The sequence below is a fragment of the Lontra canadensis genome, unplaced genomic scaffold, assembly GCF_010015895.1.
Source record: "Lontra canadensis isolate GAN:19392208 unplaced genomic scaffold, GSC_riverotter_1.0 scaffold204, whole genome shotgun sequence".
In the NCBI taxonomy this organism is placed as follows: Eukaryota; Metazoa; Chordata; class Mammalia; order Carnivora; family Mustelidae; genus Lontra; species Lontra canadensis.
In genome coordinates this window covers 645,294-661,452 of record NW_022631198.1, presented here as the reverse complement: position 1 = coordinate 661,452, position 16,159 = coordinate 645,294, and the positions used below count along the sequence as shown (strand labels likewise).

Below are 16,159 nucleotides of genomic sequence, written 5' to 3'. Positions count from 1 at the left end.
AGAGAAGCTGCCCAGTAGGAGCTAAAAGGCTGTAAACCTGAGGAATAATCTTTCCAGAAAATTCACTCCCTATTCTCTGGAGAAATGGTTATACCAACCGTTAAAACTATCTGAGGGGAATATCATCTGAACACCTCTCTGGAGATCTCCTTCCCTGATTCCACTTTCAACATGTACTAAAAATCACAGTCAGTTTTGGGTCTGGTGGGGGTAGGGCTTCCTCCTCAAAATCCTATAATTCATAAAACTGTTAAAGGTGAGAAAAGTCCAATTACAGAATCTGCCCGAGTCTGACTTCTTTTCCGCAGTCACCCACAATTCAGGGGCTGACATGATGGTGAGATTGCTAAACTCCTTGGGGAAACGTTCATGCTGGTAGGAGACAGGGTGATCACATAAAATTCAATTTCCACCAGAGAATTTTAAGAAGATTCCCTATCAAATATTGGTCATGGGTCAACGGTATTCCCAACTAACAAGAGCAAGGATACTGGAGACCCAAAAGAGGAGAGGATCAAGGAGGATGCAGAATCCTGGAACTTGCAAGGGAAGAGCCACTCTGTCAGGCCAGGGTCAGTAGAGACCCTCGTGAACAAACTGATGACTGTCACAGAGAGGAGTTCCTCTGAAAAAAAACTTTCAGAGAATGATAAATTGCTTTTGACAGTGGCTTTTTCTCTAGAACAACAGCAAAATGCAGGAAGTTCCTCTGCAGAAATGAAAATCCATGTCAGTCTCTTCCTAAAACACAGGACCAGTAGAAATCAGAGTTGTTTTCATGAGCAGCAGGGCTAGACACTAAAGCACTGGAGTTTATGGTTGCTACTGTCCTGACCCTAGAGAAAAACCTGGAGTTTACACATGGATTTCTTGCATACGACATTAGTCAGCACAAAGAAACATTCCAGGCCCAAGCAATGCCCCTGAGGAAGCAGTGACAAGTGCCATGTCCTACAGACATCAGTCAGGTACTGAGAGGCAAAGCTGTCTGAGCCTGAGCAGAACTGTCAGAAATTGTATGATCTAGCAGAAAATCCCCTCCCATGAGGATAATTTCTCTGAAAGAAAATGCTCATCACATATGGAGACAAATCTTAGATCTTTCTCATGTAAACATATCCTCTGAAGTGGATGGTCTCTGTTTCTCATAACCAAGAAAAGTCTTTCCAAATATACTAGTTTCTTCTAACTGGGGTAAAAGAAGAAAACAAAACCTGAAAATCCATTGACTTGGGAGTTGTACTAGCTCATTCTGTTATTCTCACTATTCCCACTGTCTAGATGGAGAACAAATATTGGTATGAGAACAACATTGGTATTCTTTGTTGGTAATTAGACCATGTGCATCTCAGGAAATTATCATTTAAAATACAATAATGTAGGGTACACCTGATGGCTCATCTGGTTAGGCATCCAACTCTAGATTTTGGCGCAGGTCCTGATCTGAGGGTCATGTGGTCAAGCCCTGCATGGGGTTTGCACTAGGCACAGAGCCTGCTTAGAATTCTCTCTCCTCTTCTCCCCTGTGCTCCCCCACCCTCCACCACCATGCACAGAAATACAAAACAAAACAAAAACCAAACAAACAATAATTTACTCTCATCCCTTTGCCACATCAAGATAATTCCATTAGGAAGGGGACCAACCTGTCAGGAAGTGCAATAGAACCCTGCACCCTCCAGACACTTTAAATCTGGAACCTACTGTCTGTGAGTTCAGATCACTGTCATTGGCTCATGTAGATTTGTCAAAGGAAGGTGGTTAGAAAGATTCAAAGTAAAAATCACCCTACTGTAATAGTCACACTTCCACTGGGAGTTAGAAAGCCTCCACTATCGAAACCCAACATTTAAGACCCACATTGAGTAGAAATCAAGCTACACAGGGCCACAGAATAAAACTTCCTCTGATGAAAAGTGTCCAGTTTCCAATTTCTGAAGCAATGTCTTTTCTTCATTAATCCTCAACTAATTGCAAACTAAGATGAATGGGTAGACCCTTCTTGTGTTTTGAAGCTCTAAATTGTTTGCTTGAAGGATAAGGAACAGTTTCGTATTTTGACAAAAAGATCACTTGCGGTTAGGCCACACAAAAGTCCTCTCTCCAAAGACTGCTCATAATTGACACCTAGTCAAGTAATACCACTAGTATGCCCAGTTTCCTCAATACCAAATAATCAAATGAAGATACTTTCTAATCTTCTTACTGAAACAGTTTTGCAGGTTTCTGTGTATGTTTTAGCATTAGTGTTTGACAAATGTCCTTAGCTAGTTATTTCCTATTTACTTCTAAATCTATAATAGGTCTGATAATTTTGTTTTGTTTTTAAAAATATTTTATTTATTTATTTGACAAAATAAAGAGAGAGAGAGCGCGAGCACAAGGGGGGGGATGGCAGGCAGGAGAGGCAGGCTCCTGGCTGAGCAGGTGGAGCCCGATGTGACTCAATCCCAGAACCCTGGGATCATGACCTGAGCCAAGGGCAGACGCTTAACCAACTGAGCCACCCAGGCACCCTAATTTTGAGAATAAATAAAGAAACATTGTCCTTCCTTTACAGCACTACAGAATCTTAAAATTTCCTTTGAAATTTTGAAAGTTTTGGTGTATTTGGGAGGAATGTGTAGTTATATTCCCTGTCCTGCTTGGCCAATGGACAGCAGGGAATTTCAAAAAGCAGACACCACATTCAGGTTCTCCCAACAAGACCCTCGGCAACAAACCACAGTGCTTCAAAATCTCCCCTAAATGCAGTAATCAACCAGCATCCACTCATTTCTTCAAACTGCAGGCTAAGACCCATGAACAGCTTGTGAAATATCTAGTGGTTTGCAGCAACACAGCTTTTTTTTAACTGAATAGAAAGAAAAATATCAGTACACTGCATAAAGGAAGAGGAAGAACTGTTTCATGAAACTTCTGTTCTAGATATGTATGTACCTAAACAAGCACCTACGCAAGCATAACAAGTCATCACATAAAACATATTTCTTACCTGTGGACCTCCACCACAAGAACCTGAAACCTACTCCTCTACACCACAAATTTCAAGAGGAAAAAGATCAAGTGTATCTAATTCACTCATTACTATATATCCAGCAATTACACACAGTGCCTGGCACTTACAATAGGCACTCAAGAACTACTTGTTGGCTGATTATTCAATATGCATTCTTATATTATTAATACTGTGTTCCATAAATGAAAATTTGGATTGAATCCAAGTAATTAGAAAATATCTTTTATGAAGGCACTACAAAAATGACATTTGGTTAGTAAATTTACTTCCTCTTTCACATACCCTCTAATTGATATGCTCAACAACTGGTAGATCCCAGCAGGAAATAAGAGAGGCAAGACCTTGGGAAACAACAAATTAAATGATCACCCCCAGGATATATTAAATCAACAGAGGCCTATCATCTTATTATATATGTACATATTCTTTTTTTTTTTTTTTTTAAGATTTTACTTTTTACTTGACAGAGATTGCAAGCAGGCAAAGAGGCAGGCAGAGAGAGAGGGGAAGCTGGCTTCCTGCTGAGCAGAGAGCCCGATGCAGGGCTCAATCCCAGGATCCTGAGATCATGAACTGAGCTGAAGGCAGAGGTTTTAACCCACTGAGCCACCCAGGCGCCCCTATATGTACATACTCTGACAAAATATGCACAGACCTCTAGAGTGGGAAAAGCACTTAATTTGGAATTGAAACATAGTGGCACAAAACACAAAGGCTAACTGGCCTTTGATGAATTGTTTCAACCTCACTGAGTCTAGCCTCCTCAACTGCCAAGACCAGTTGTGACAACTATAAATGGTTACTAAAAAAATTGGTGTAACTTGTAGAATACAGGGGAAAATCCTTGTGGCAATGGGTTAAGCAAAGATTTTTTAGTAGCACAAAAAAGCATGAACCATAAGAGAAAAAACCTGTAAGATAGATTTCAACAAAATTAAAAACTTACTCTTTGAGAGACTCGCTTAAAAATACAAAAAGTAGGGCACCTGGATGGCTCAGTCAGTTTAGCGACTGCCTCTGACTCAGGTCATGATTCCAGGGTGCTGGCATCAAGCTCCACATCAGGCTTCCTGCTCAGTGGGGAGTCTGCTTCTCCCTCTCCCCCTTGCTCATGCACTATCTCCCTCTATCTCTGTCTCAAATAAAAATAAATAGATAACCTTTAAAAAAGAATACAAAAAGTAGGGGACTTGGGTGACTCAGTCAGTTAAGCATCTGCCTTTAGCTCAGATCATGATCTCAGGGTCCTGGGATTGAGACCCATGTCGGTCTCCCTGCTCATCAGGGAGTCTGCTTCTTCTCTCTCTATGCGTGCAAGCGCGCTCTCTCTCTCCCCACCTCGCTCTTGCTCTCTCTCAAATAAATAAATAAATAAATAAAATCTTAAGAAAAAAAAAGACAAAAAGTAGCTACAGACTGGGAAGAAATATTTATGAAATATGTCTGACAAAGTATTTGTATACAGAATATGTAAAGAATTCTTGCAACTAAGTAAGAAAAATAAAAAATGGACAAAAGATTTGAACAGACCCTTCACCAAGAAAAGATATAGTCAGCAAACAAGCACATGAAAAGATGCAGCTAGGTATACCGTATTGAAGGAAAAATGAAGAAATAAAGCACAGATTATATAACATTAAAAGATGAAAAGAATCTTTTCTGAATTTTTGCCCAGATTGTAAACTACTAATTTAGTCAACTCTTTGAGGACAAGGATATAGAATAGGAACCCCATAAATGTTTAAACTTGGTACATTGTGAGAGTTGAAAATCACGAAGTTATTTAAAATCCCAAACATTAATATTTTAAAAAATGTGGAGTAGTATTTAGGATGGTAGCAAGTTGAATAAATGAACTCCTTAGAATCCTGTAATTGCCTTGAACTACCAATGGAAATAAGGAAATAATTTAAAATGCTGAATTAGAGTTATTGCCCATCACTGAAAACCAATCATTACTGAAAATAATCATTCAGCATTTTCACTGCCATTTTTACTCAATAAAGAAAAATATTTTAAAATTCTCTCTCATCAGCTAACTATATGATCTCTATTTCTATTCAGGTTTGGTTTTTAAGTGAACCCCTAGGGGCGCCTGGGTGGCTCAGTTGGTTGGGCAACTGCCTTCGGCTCAGGTCATGATCCTAGAGTCCCGGGATCGAGTCCCACATGGGGCTCCCTGCTCTGTGGGGAGTCTGCTTCTCCCTCTGACTCTCCCTCCTCTCATGCTCGCTCTCTCTCTCAAATAAATAAATAAATAAAATTAAAAAAAAAAAAAAGAGTGAACCCCTGGGTCACATCCAAGCTTTATGTTTACTTAAAACTACTTTCTCTTTGGCCCAGCAAGTATGTTTCTAGAAATTTATTGTAATTATGTGAAATGACATTTTTCTTATGTTATTTATTGCAGCATTTATTCTAATAACAAAAGTTTAGACACTGGTTAATTAATCACAGTACATTTATGCAATAAAGTCCTATCTAGGAAGAATAAAAACAAGGGAGTTTTCATGTATTAATATGGAATATTTCTAAGCTAGACTAAGTGGAAAAAATTATTACATGTTATGTGGTACTATTACTGTAAAAGAGGAGCCACACACACACACACACACACTGCTTATCTATGCATAGAGTACGTCTAAAAAGAGTCACAGAAAACTAGTAACAGTAGTTAATTCGTTGTATGTAAAAAGGAGAATTGGATGGCTGGAAAACAGGAGGAGGGAGACTTTTCCACTGCATGCTCTTTACAACTTTTCTAATTTTGAATCTTATGAGTGTACAATCTCATTTAAGGAATTAAAATTTAAAAAAAAAACTTAAAAATCAAATAATAACAATGAAAAAAATTTACTTAGCCTTTCAGCATAAGCAAACCACAGGAAAAAAAATTTGATTAAGCATTTGAGTGAGGATACTGACATGTCACAGAGGCACCTATCTGGGCCTGTATGGGCTTCTTTAATGACAGGGAGTACTGGTATCATAAACCCAAAATCTGTATGAGCCATCATTCAGACACTGATTTAGCAAATTCCTACTGGAATTACTATTGTCCATTTGATAAAAATAATAGCTTTCCCTGAAAGTTTCTCTTCATTACCTGTAACTTTTATCTTAACACAAAAGGTCATCCCCAAAGGTCAAAACAGAATCTTTCAAGGGTAAACCCTAATTATATACAGGCTTCTAAACATGACAACAACCAAAGTAGTATCAGGACTTTCTGAAGTTGTGAGATTCCCTTCAGCATTTCTAAAACTTCTCACACGAGAAAGAAGGGAAGCAAAATAAGGAATTTTAGGAATGAAACTCTGGCTAACAGGGTTATGGGGCATCTGAGAAGTCACGGGATAGGTCTGACTTTCTCAGAGGGGAGCTGCTTTTTTTTTTTTTTTTAAATATTCCCAACATCTGTTATTAAAATTAGTTCTGCACAAATGTTTGCAGATGTAGAGCAGCTGGCAGTCTTGCCTGCATTTTGCCCATTGCTCTATCACAAGCAAGTCACTAAAGTAGGGCTATTGAATTTTCCATTTGTGTTCCAGTGTTTTCAGAGAACTGGCAAATTTATGTTCTAGAATACTGGATTCAGAATGTTAATGTTCTACTGAACACTGGTTAGAGCTTGAGATATTCTAGCAGAATTGAAAGTATACATCTATTCTTTCAAGATAATAAGATTTGAAAATATACTCTCCTGCAGCCATTTGTAAGCAAAATTTTTTCAAACCAGTGTGGAATAAAGATATACTATTCTAGTTATACTACTGTGTTCTGATTCATTTGATTTTTTAGAAAGAAATCAGAGAATAACATGTCTTACTCCATTAGTTTAAAAAATGTAAAACAGAAAAGGATACAATTTTCATCCTTCAGACTGGCAAAGATAAGAGACTAAAAATGTTTCCAAAGCTATTAAAGAAAAGAAAAAGAGGAATTTGCACACCAATGGCTGGGAGTGAAAAATGGTAAAATTTTTCTGAAAAGTAATATGACATTGTATCAAAAACTTTGAAAATGCTCATTATCTTGAACTCAGTAAATTCCAGAATTCATCGTTAAGCGATAATCAGAGATGTATATAAAGATTTATGTACAAAATATTCCCTACAGAATTATACATAACGAAACCCAAATGTCCAACAGGTAAACAGCTAAATTATAACACACTAAAATGAGTATCTTAGTAAAACACAGGGAGTCTTATTTCAGCCAAATCCTTTAATAAGTCTAAATTATTTTTTAAAACAGAGAAACAGTGATGGAAAGCAGTGGTCTATTAGATATGCTTGCTTTTGGTTTTTAAAGTTATGGAAGGGTAAAATTATTTCTTTTGAATTGTGTAAATGTTGGTTTTAGACTAATTCCAGCTCTGATTCTTGAAAACTTAGAGTTATATCTTTAAGTTTAACACTCACAATTAGAATTGGTGACTATTAGTACCCACACAGTATAACATTAGCACCAAGTCTTGGCTCCCATCCAAAAAGCAATACAATAGCAACAATAAAAATCAGTGTGCATTCTTATCCCTAGATCCTACATGGAAAAAGAAAGGCCAAATCTCCCTCCTACCCAAAAAAATGCTTAATGATATTTACATAAGGTTAGGTGGGTACAGTACCAGATAAAAAAGGGGGGGTGGGCTAGTGTTCTCTTAACAGAGTGACTGGAGCACAGGAGGGCTTACAGTGGCATGTGAAAATTCTTGGTGGCTTAAAAGGCATTTTTTTGGCATAGAAAAGTGCAAGTAACAAGTCTCTGAAATACTTCATTTTTGAAAGAATTTCAATAATTTTGGTGAGTTTCAGAACTATGGGGTTAAAAAAAACAAGCAAGCAAGCCAACAGGCAAGCAAAACAAAATATCCATACTTACTAATGGCTACCTAAAAAAACCCAAGAGAAATGAAATAGAGTAGGATGGCTTTTAACATAATCTTTAAAATAAACAGTCTAAAAATGTGTAACTGGCTCAAAAACCTCTAAAGAAATATGTGGAACCAACACATAGAGATAAGAAATATATATATAGATATATATTTACTAAGATTTTATTTATTTGTCAGAGAGAGAGAGATAGGCAGATGGAGATGCAGGGAGCCCGATGCGGGAGTCAATCCCAGGAGCCTGGGATCATGATCATGACCTGAGCTGAAGGCAGATACTTAACCGACAGAGACACCCAGGTATCCCAAGAAATATATTTAAAGAAAGAAAGAAGAACCAAAGTCACATATTCAGAAGAAAAGCTGCGCTTTTTCATCATTACCTACCCAGGCAAACGTCAATCAACTTCTACAATTAGTATAAGACATGTGACTTGAATAGAGCAAATTTAAAACAGTTGGAAACTCCAACTCAAGGATTCTCTCCACCCCATGCCCTTTATGTTCTGGTTTTATAAGAGGTTATTAACAAGAACACAAATGGATTGATTTATAAACAAGCTTCTAGGAAAAGTTCTCCAGGGATTTCGTACTTGGCCCAGTTTCTTCCACTTTCCACATCTATACTCCCTCTAAAGAGAAGTATTCAAAATAATGGCTGCTTTCCAGAAAAGTTTATGAATATACTAAAGAAAGATATTTAGTTAAAAGGAATCTTCAGATCAATACTTTTAACTAAAAAAAAATTCATTGTTGGGTTTTATTCATTGGCTTCATGAGTTATGAAAAGAGAACACAGAGATGCAGAATTCTGTCAGACAACATGTAACTTGGTCAGAAAATTAAGTTAACTAGAATGTTACAAACTCTCAAAAGATAAAGGACTTGGTCTTGAGCTTTCTTTTCTTTTTTTATAACTCTCCCCAACCAAGTGATCTCATTAGTCACAGGACTTTAAATATCTACTGTTCACTGAAGATTTCCAAATGCGTATTTCTAGGTCTAAACCTCTATTCCAAGGTCCAGACTCTTATATTCAATTATTTGTCATCTCTACTGGGGATCTCACTGTCATCTGTAAACTCCCCAGTCCAACTCCCACTCCCAAATCCACCCTGGACTAGAATTCCTTACCTTGGATAATAGTGCAAACATACACCTCAGCAGCTAGAAGCAGAAAGCTAGGGGGCACTTGGGGGACGCAGTCAGTTAAACCACTCTTGGTTGCAGCTCAGGTCGAAATTTGATCTCAGTGTGGTGAGATGGGGCCCCACGTCTGGCTCCAAGCTTAGCGCAGAGCCTGCTTGAGCTTTTTCTCCCTCTGCCCCTCCTACTCATACACACGAGCTCTCTCAAATAAATAAATAAATAAATCTTAAAAAGAAAGAAAGATGGAGTCATGTTTGATGTATTCTTTTGCCTCAGTCCTCTATCCAACCTATCAGGAAGCTCTACAGGTTCTACCTCAAATCTATCCACTGCTTGTCTCACCCGCCATGGCTTCCCCAACTGCTGATCTATTTCAACCTTATCTCTTACAATCTGTACTCTGTACAGGAACCAAAGCCATCTTTTAAAAGCAGAAATATGGTCCCACCCTGATGAAAATCTTTCAATAGTTTCTCCATATTGCTCAGAAAAAACAAAAACAAGCAATAAAAAAAAAAAAACACTGAAATCAACAACCAAACTTCTATGTTCTATAAACTCTTACATAATCTGGCCCTTGCGCACTTCTCTAGTTTCCTCATTCTGCCCCACTATATGTTGACCCAGCCACACTGGTCTTCCTGATTCTCAAATATGTCAGACTTTCTCTACCTCAGAACCTTTGAACATTCCATTCTCTTTTAGACCACCCTCTTCCTTGTTTTCCTATGGACTTCTACTCATTCTTCAACCTCACTAAGTTTGACTTCCTCAGGGATGCCCTTCCTAACCTCCAATCTAAGCACTATTTTCTATTTGTTTCAGTCATAGAATTACCAGTTTGTAATTATACATTTGTGTACATGCTTAATTTTATCTTCACTACCATGTAGAAAAAGCTTCATGAGAGAAGGAACTATGTCTGCTTTATTTATTCGTCAATACATATTTATTGCCCTAGCAATAGTATGTGACATATAGTAGATGCTCAATACATATTTTTAGAACAAACAAACAAGTAAAGATTTTTTAAAAGGAGCTGGAGAAATACATGGAAACAAGGAGAAGATCAAAAAAATCAGGGCTGCAATACATCATACTACCTTACTCAGCATTCATTATTTCTTCCAGATTTCTACTATAGTAGATACTACATCTTAAATGAATTACTAACCATAAGGATCAGAGAAGGCATAGGCAAGAAAAGATGAGATAAAATCTAGCCGTATCCTACTAAGTATATTGTATGATTATAACTAGCAAGCAAATTAATGGTGAGGATACTCATGATCTCAATGATCTGAGTTACATAAATTATGATTACGTAGAAAAATAAGCGCAAAGCAGCAAGTGAACAATTGAAAATGTCTGACTGGCTGATTTTCTTATGTTAATCATAGGAATTAAGATTTTCTATGGAAAAGGAAATGTGTACATTTGGTGTTACTTTTCATAGTTATACAAATTGTACAAAGTGGTGGCTAAATTACATGAATGTCCCCTAAACTTCATGTCTACACATTCTATTTTTTCAAATGTGTGGGGTATCTTTTTTTTTTTCCAGAAGTATCTAGTTTAAAAAAAGTCTAAAAATTAAAATATGATGACTATGCTTTCCAAACAAAAATAAATCAGAATGCACATTGATGAATATTTAAAACTAAGAGTATTAAAAATCCATAATTATTATCATTTCCATATTACAAATAAGGGTACAGGTCTCAAGTAATTTACCCAAGATGAATATAAGAGTTAGGATCAATTTTCAAAATGGGCTTTTCTTACTGAGAGGTGCATGCTATTCCCACTTTGCTACAATGCTTTCCACTGTTGATTTATGTCAATATTAATCGAGTATCTACTATGTGCTATTATAATTAAATGGTATTAGAAAAGAAATTACAACTTGTCCTTAAAGCAAACAAATACTTCCAGAATTAAACTAAACCTAATGAGAAAGAGAGAGAGAGGAGAGTGAGAGACACTACTTGAAACAAAGAGGATCAGCTGTCATTTTCTTTGTTATAATCTCATCCAACAGCATGTGACATCCATTTGAGGCCTCTGGTCCATCAGAAAGTTATCAAAACAAGATGCATTGTTTCCAAGTCCCAACCAAGGCCCATGAAAATAAAGCTGGTAAAAGCAATGCCATAAATATAATGTTGGATATTCCAAATTTTGACACCTAAAGATACTAGAGAACAGAATGTTAAAAAAATGAAGGATATTTTCAAAAACTTAATGTTACAACATAATTTGTTCTTGAGACTCAAATAAAAAAATAAAATGCAAACCAAGTACAAAGCCACAACTAATACACTTATGCACGTCTTGCTAGGATAAAAAGCCCACTAGTCATTCATTCATCTATCCATCCATCTGTCCAATATCCACCTGACTAGCCGGCCATCACACATCACTGAGTGCTTGTTACAAAGGACACTCTGCGGGGTGCCTGGGTGGCTCAGTCTGCCTTTCACTCAGGTCATGATCCCAGGACCCTGGGATTGAGCCCCCCCCGCCCCCCCCCGCATCATGGGGCTCTCTGCTCAGCAGGGAGCCTGCTTCCCTTCCTTTCTCTCTCTGCCTGCTTCTCTACCTACTCGTGATCTCTGTCTGTCAAATAAATAAAATCTTTAAAAAACAAACAAACAAAGGACACTCTGCTGCATGGTATATAAGGATGAATCAAACATGGATTTCACTCTTAAGTAGCCTTCAGTTTAGTACTAGAAGGAAAAAATAATTAGAAGTTACAAAGGAGAGGTTACTTTCTGCTCAAGGACTGGGGAGGGCTTTGTGGAGGAGAAGTGCCTCCAGGCCTGCACACACAAAAAAATATATATGGAAATGTGAGGAGAGTGCACTTGTCCATTCTGTCTGGGTGGAGGCAGCAGGCTGAATACTGTAGAGGGGTTAAATGGAATCCAGGCTTCATCCTGGAGTCCATATTACTGGTATTAACTCAGCCCACTTAATTCATAAATGCTGAGATTTTCCCACTTGTAACTGTAAAATAGAGCTAGAATCACTTTCCTTCTGGAGTGGAATTTTGTGAGAAGTAATTAATATGTACAAAGGAGTAATATTCTCAAAGGAAGTTTCTTTTCCTGGATTTTAAAAGGCAGAAAATAAATTTACACATTACATTTTCTTTCCTAGTTTCTCCTTATTAAGTCCTGCATAAGCCAAAATTGCTCTGGTTAATCTAATGAATAAAACTAAGATAATTCCACCAAGTATCACAGAATTCTTTGCTTCCTCCAATCTATGTCCTAACCTTACTAACCTAGCGAGAGATAAGACCCAACAAATTCCTGGGAGGTGAAATAGTAAGACAGAAAATACACTCAGGTGAATTAGTTTGCTACCACCAGACTACAAGCTCCTTTTTTTCCCTCCCCAGACTGTAAGCTTCTTAACATAAAAGAAAGTAATTCTCAGAAACTGGAAGGGTCATTAAGATGGATTTAGTTCAACTTACACAGGTTGGTCGTGAGGTTGAGAGAGTTGTAATGAACTGCTCAAGACTGCTCATCTACTTAATGGCAGACCTAGGACTTCATTTCTGGGTCCAGCATTCTTTCCTTTACCTGAGAGGCTCTCAGAAAGAATCCTGCCTACAGAAGTGTTCAGCACAGCCTTCACAGTATTTTATTAATCTGAATTTTAAATTCATTCATTCATTCATTCAGAGACTGCAAGTGAGAGCAGGGAGGGGCAGAGGGAAAAAGAGAGAATCTGAAGCCGGCCCCACACTGAGAGTGGAGCTTGATGTGGGCCTCATCTCGTGACCCTGAGATCATGACCTCAGCCAAAATCAAGAGTGGGACGCCCAACCAAATGAGCCACCTAGGTGGCCTGACACACTTTTTTTAGTTTAAAACTAGAAATTAGAATTAAATAATGCACTGCCAAAATGTACGCACATGTGAAGTGCTAAAGATTTTCCAAACCTTAGTTATTGTAGCTATAAAGTAAGTTTATTGTCAATTGGCAACCAAAAAATAGTAGGATTGTTTTAAAATGAAAAAGAGAAATAAAGTTCTTATATTAAATGGAATTAAGAAATCATAAACCATCTACAGCTCTTATTTTCCCAATATCTTTGTTGATAACAAAATAATTATGAAAAGTATACCAGGGAAATGAAATTAGAACTTGAAATTCCCTAAAAACTGAAAAAGGAACTCAAACTTTTAAAGGCTTCAATGGGAAAAAATATTAAACATTTCCACTTAGAAACAGATTATTTAATTGGCTTAAGATGTGTAGGATGAACTTTGGTTATAGAACTCAGTAGCTGGGGGCTTCCAGGACATACAGAGCTTAATACATAGCTATCAACTTTGCCTGTCACCTGAATAGCTATACAATGCCAATTTTCTTAACTTTTCCTAAAATGAAAATATAGTTTTTAATTTTTGGAAAATGATGTTTGGAGCATACTCACTGCCACCACTAGTAGAAATGTAAACAATACAACCTTTCTAGAAAGCAATTTGGCCCACTTGCCAGAATCCTTTAAAAAGCTCACTGCCTTTTTCCCAGTAAATCCATTTTGATATGCCATGTTTCTTTCTCCTACTATCATTACCATCAAATGAATATAACAAATTTGAAATAATCAAGGATTTATCAACTGATCTTAAGACTCTAAAGAATAAGATTGGACTTTTTTTTTCATTATATATTCAGCGTATCTGAATACATGTAGATTTATCCAATTCTTCTTAAGCACTGCATAGTGTTCAAGAGTTTACTTAAGCATTCGCCTATTAATGGATATTTAAGTTTTTTTGGTTTTGTTTTGTATTTTGCTATTACCAACAACACTACAACAATCATTCTTGTGGCAGACACTTGTGTTACATTTAAGGAAGTTTTTCTAGACTAGATTCCAAGAAAGGGGACTGCTGAGTCATGAGGTACAGGTATTTTAAATTTTAATAGATACTGCCAAATTGTCCTCCAGATTATCTATACCAATTTAAATGTCCACAAACTGTTTATGAAAATGTCTTTCCCTATTTCCTCATCCCACTATATGTTTTTACATTAAGTATTTTTCCTAAGCCAAGAGTGAAAATTTTATCTTATTTTAAAATTTCTCTAATTACTAATGAAGTTGAATGTATTTTCTTATTGGTCATTTTTATTTCTTCTATGATTTATTTTTCCTATAAGGTATTTTTAAATTACTTGTAGGAATTCTTTATATATCATGAATACAAAGCATCTGCTATATATGTACAAACACTTCTCAATTACTGCTTTTTTCTAATGTAATTGTGCTATCTTTCATTATTTTAAAATTTACATTTTGATATAGTCAAATTTATTATTTTTTTTAGGGTTTGTGTGTTTTGGATCTTAACATCTTTCCTTTCTCAACATCATAAACATACCTTCCTCTCTCTTTCTTCTATTAACTTTATATATTTAAAAAATGTTTAGGCTATCATCCATCTGGAATTTATTTTTGAGACTGGGGTAATGTGGGGCTCTACCTTTTTACCTTTTAGAAAGCTTATTACCAACTCCAGTTGTAGTTCTTCCTAGTCCCACTGATGTGAAACATCATTTTTATCCAAATATACATGCAGATCTGTATCTGTTCCATTAATCTATACTGCTTTAGTAATGGTTTAAAATACATTTTGAGGGGTGCCTGGGTGGGTCAGTGGGTTAGGCCTCTGCCTTCGGCTCGGGTCATGATCTCAGGGTCCTGGGATCGAGCCCCGCATCGGGCTCTCTGCTTTGCAGGGAGCCTACTTCTCCTCTCCCTCTGCCTGTTGCTCTATCTACTTGTGCTCTCTATCTGTCAAATAAATAAATAAAATCTTAAAAAATAATAATAAAATACATTTTGATATCTGCCAGCGTACATCTTCTCTCACTCTCTTATTTAAAAATATTATGCTATTCTTGAGCATTTTCTCTTCCATGTGAATTTTAGAATCAGCTTATCAAGTTCCAAGAGAAAGCCTATTGGGATACTGACTGGGATCACACTGGGGAAAAAAAAAAAAAAATATATATATATATATATATATATAAATGTATATATTTATTTTTTATTAGGGGCAGCCAGCTGGTAGGTAGAGCATGCAACTCTTGATCTCAGGGTCATGAGTTCAAGCCCCATGAAAGGCATACAGCATACTTAAAAATAAATAAATAAAATTAAATTTGAAAAAAGATATAAATTAATTTGGTTAGAAACAGCATCTTTGTAATATTATGTCTTCTTTTTAAGGAACATGAATAAACCTCTACTTGGGTTTTCTTTTATATCCTTCAATAGGTTTCATATAGGTCTTGCAGATTTCTTGTCAATGCTGCCATGCACAGTAGGCAAGAATGGTAGTTACTGTTATTATTAAGGGTTTATTGATTATAGTATACTGAAGAATAAACAAGGAAGCATATTTTAGAAGCCACTGTCAGTTTCCCAGGCCAAAACTAATCTGGATCCTAAATTATCCTTCATCCCAAATCTCTCTTCCTATTCCTACCACTGTACCAAAAGGTCCGTTTTTTAAGAATTATTTTAAAACCAAGTTTTAAAAACTCTAATTTTAGTCACTAATGTATTAACTCATTAGAGAATATATTTAGGCCTTTAACAATCTTTGGCCAGATCCTTTATAAACACTAAGCGCATCTAAAAATACATTTCTAAGACATAGCATATAAATCACACTTCCTGTGCAGGGAAGGAGTTTCTACCCCATGGATCCAGAGGTCAATTAACAGAATTATCTCTTAACCTATTCCGCATGCCTGCCTATAATTACCATAAAGACTAAGGAATAAAACCCAATTATAGTACTCTTTCAACTTCTATTCCATGGGTCTGAAAACACTTTACCAAGAGTATATAGTATCTCTGAATGCTAAAACTGAACAGGACCTTAGGGAATCATTCAACTTCTATTTCTCAGATGAGAAAACTAGGGCCAGGTAGATGAAGAGACTAGCCAGGGCCACAGAGTTACATGGTAGCAAAGCCAGATGAATGGTTCTCCTATCAGGCCAATGTTATTTTTTCCACATCATACAATTCATGTTACTTTGAGGCCATTTGTTTT

At 36.6% G+C, this 16,159-nt stretch overlaps 1 protein-coding gene across 4 annotated transcripts in view; it reads right to left on the bottom strand.

The window, feature by feature from the left end:
• SSH2 (slingshot protein phosphatase 2) overlaps positions 1-16,159 on the bottom strand; it is a 239,099-nt gene that overhangs the window by 194,823 nt on the left and 28,117 nt on the right. The gene's annotated exons all lie outside the window — the stretch shown is intronic.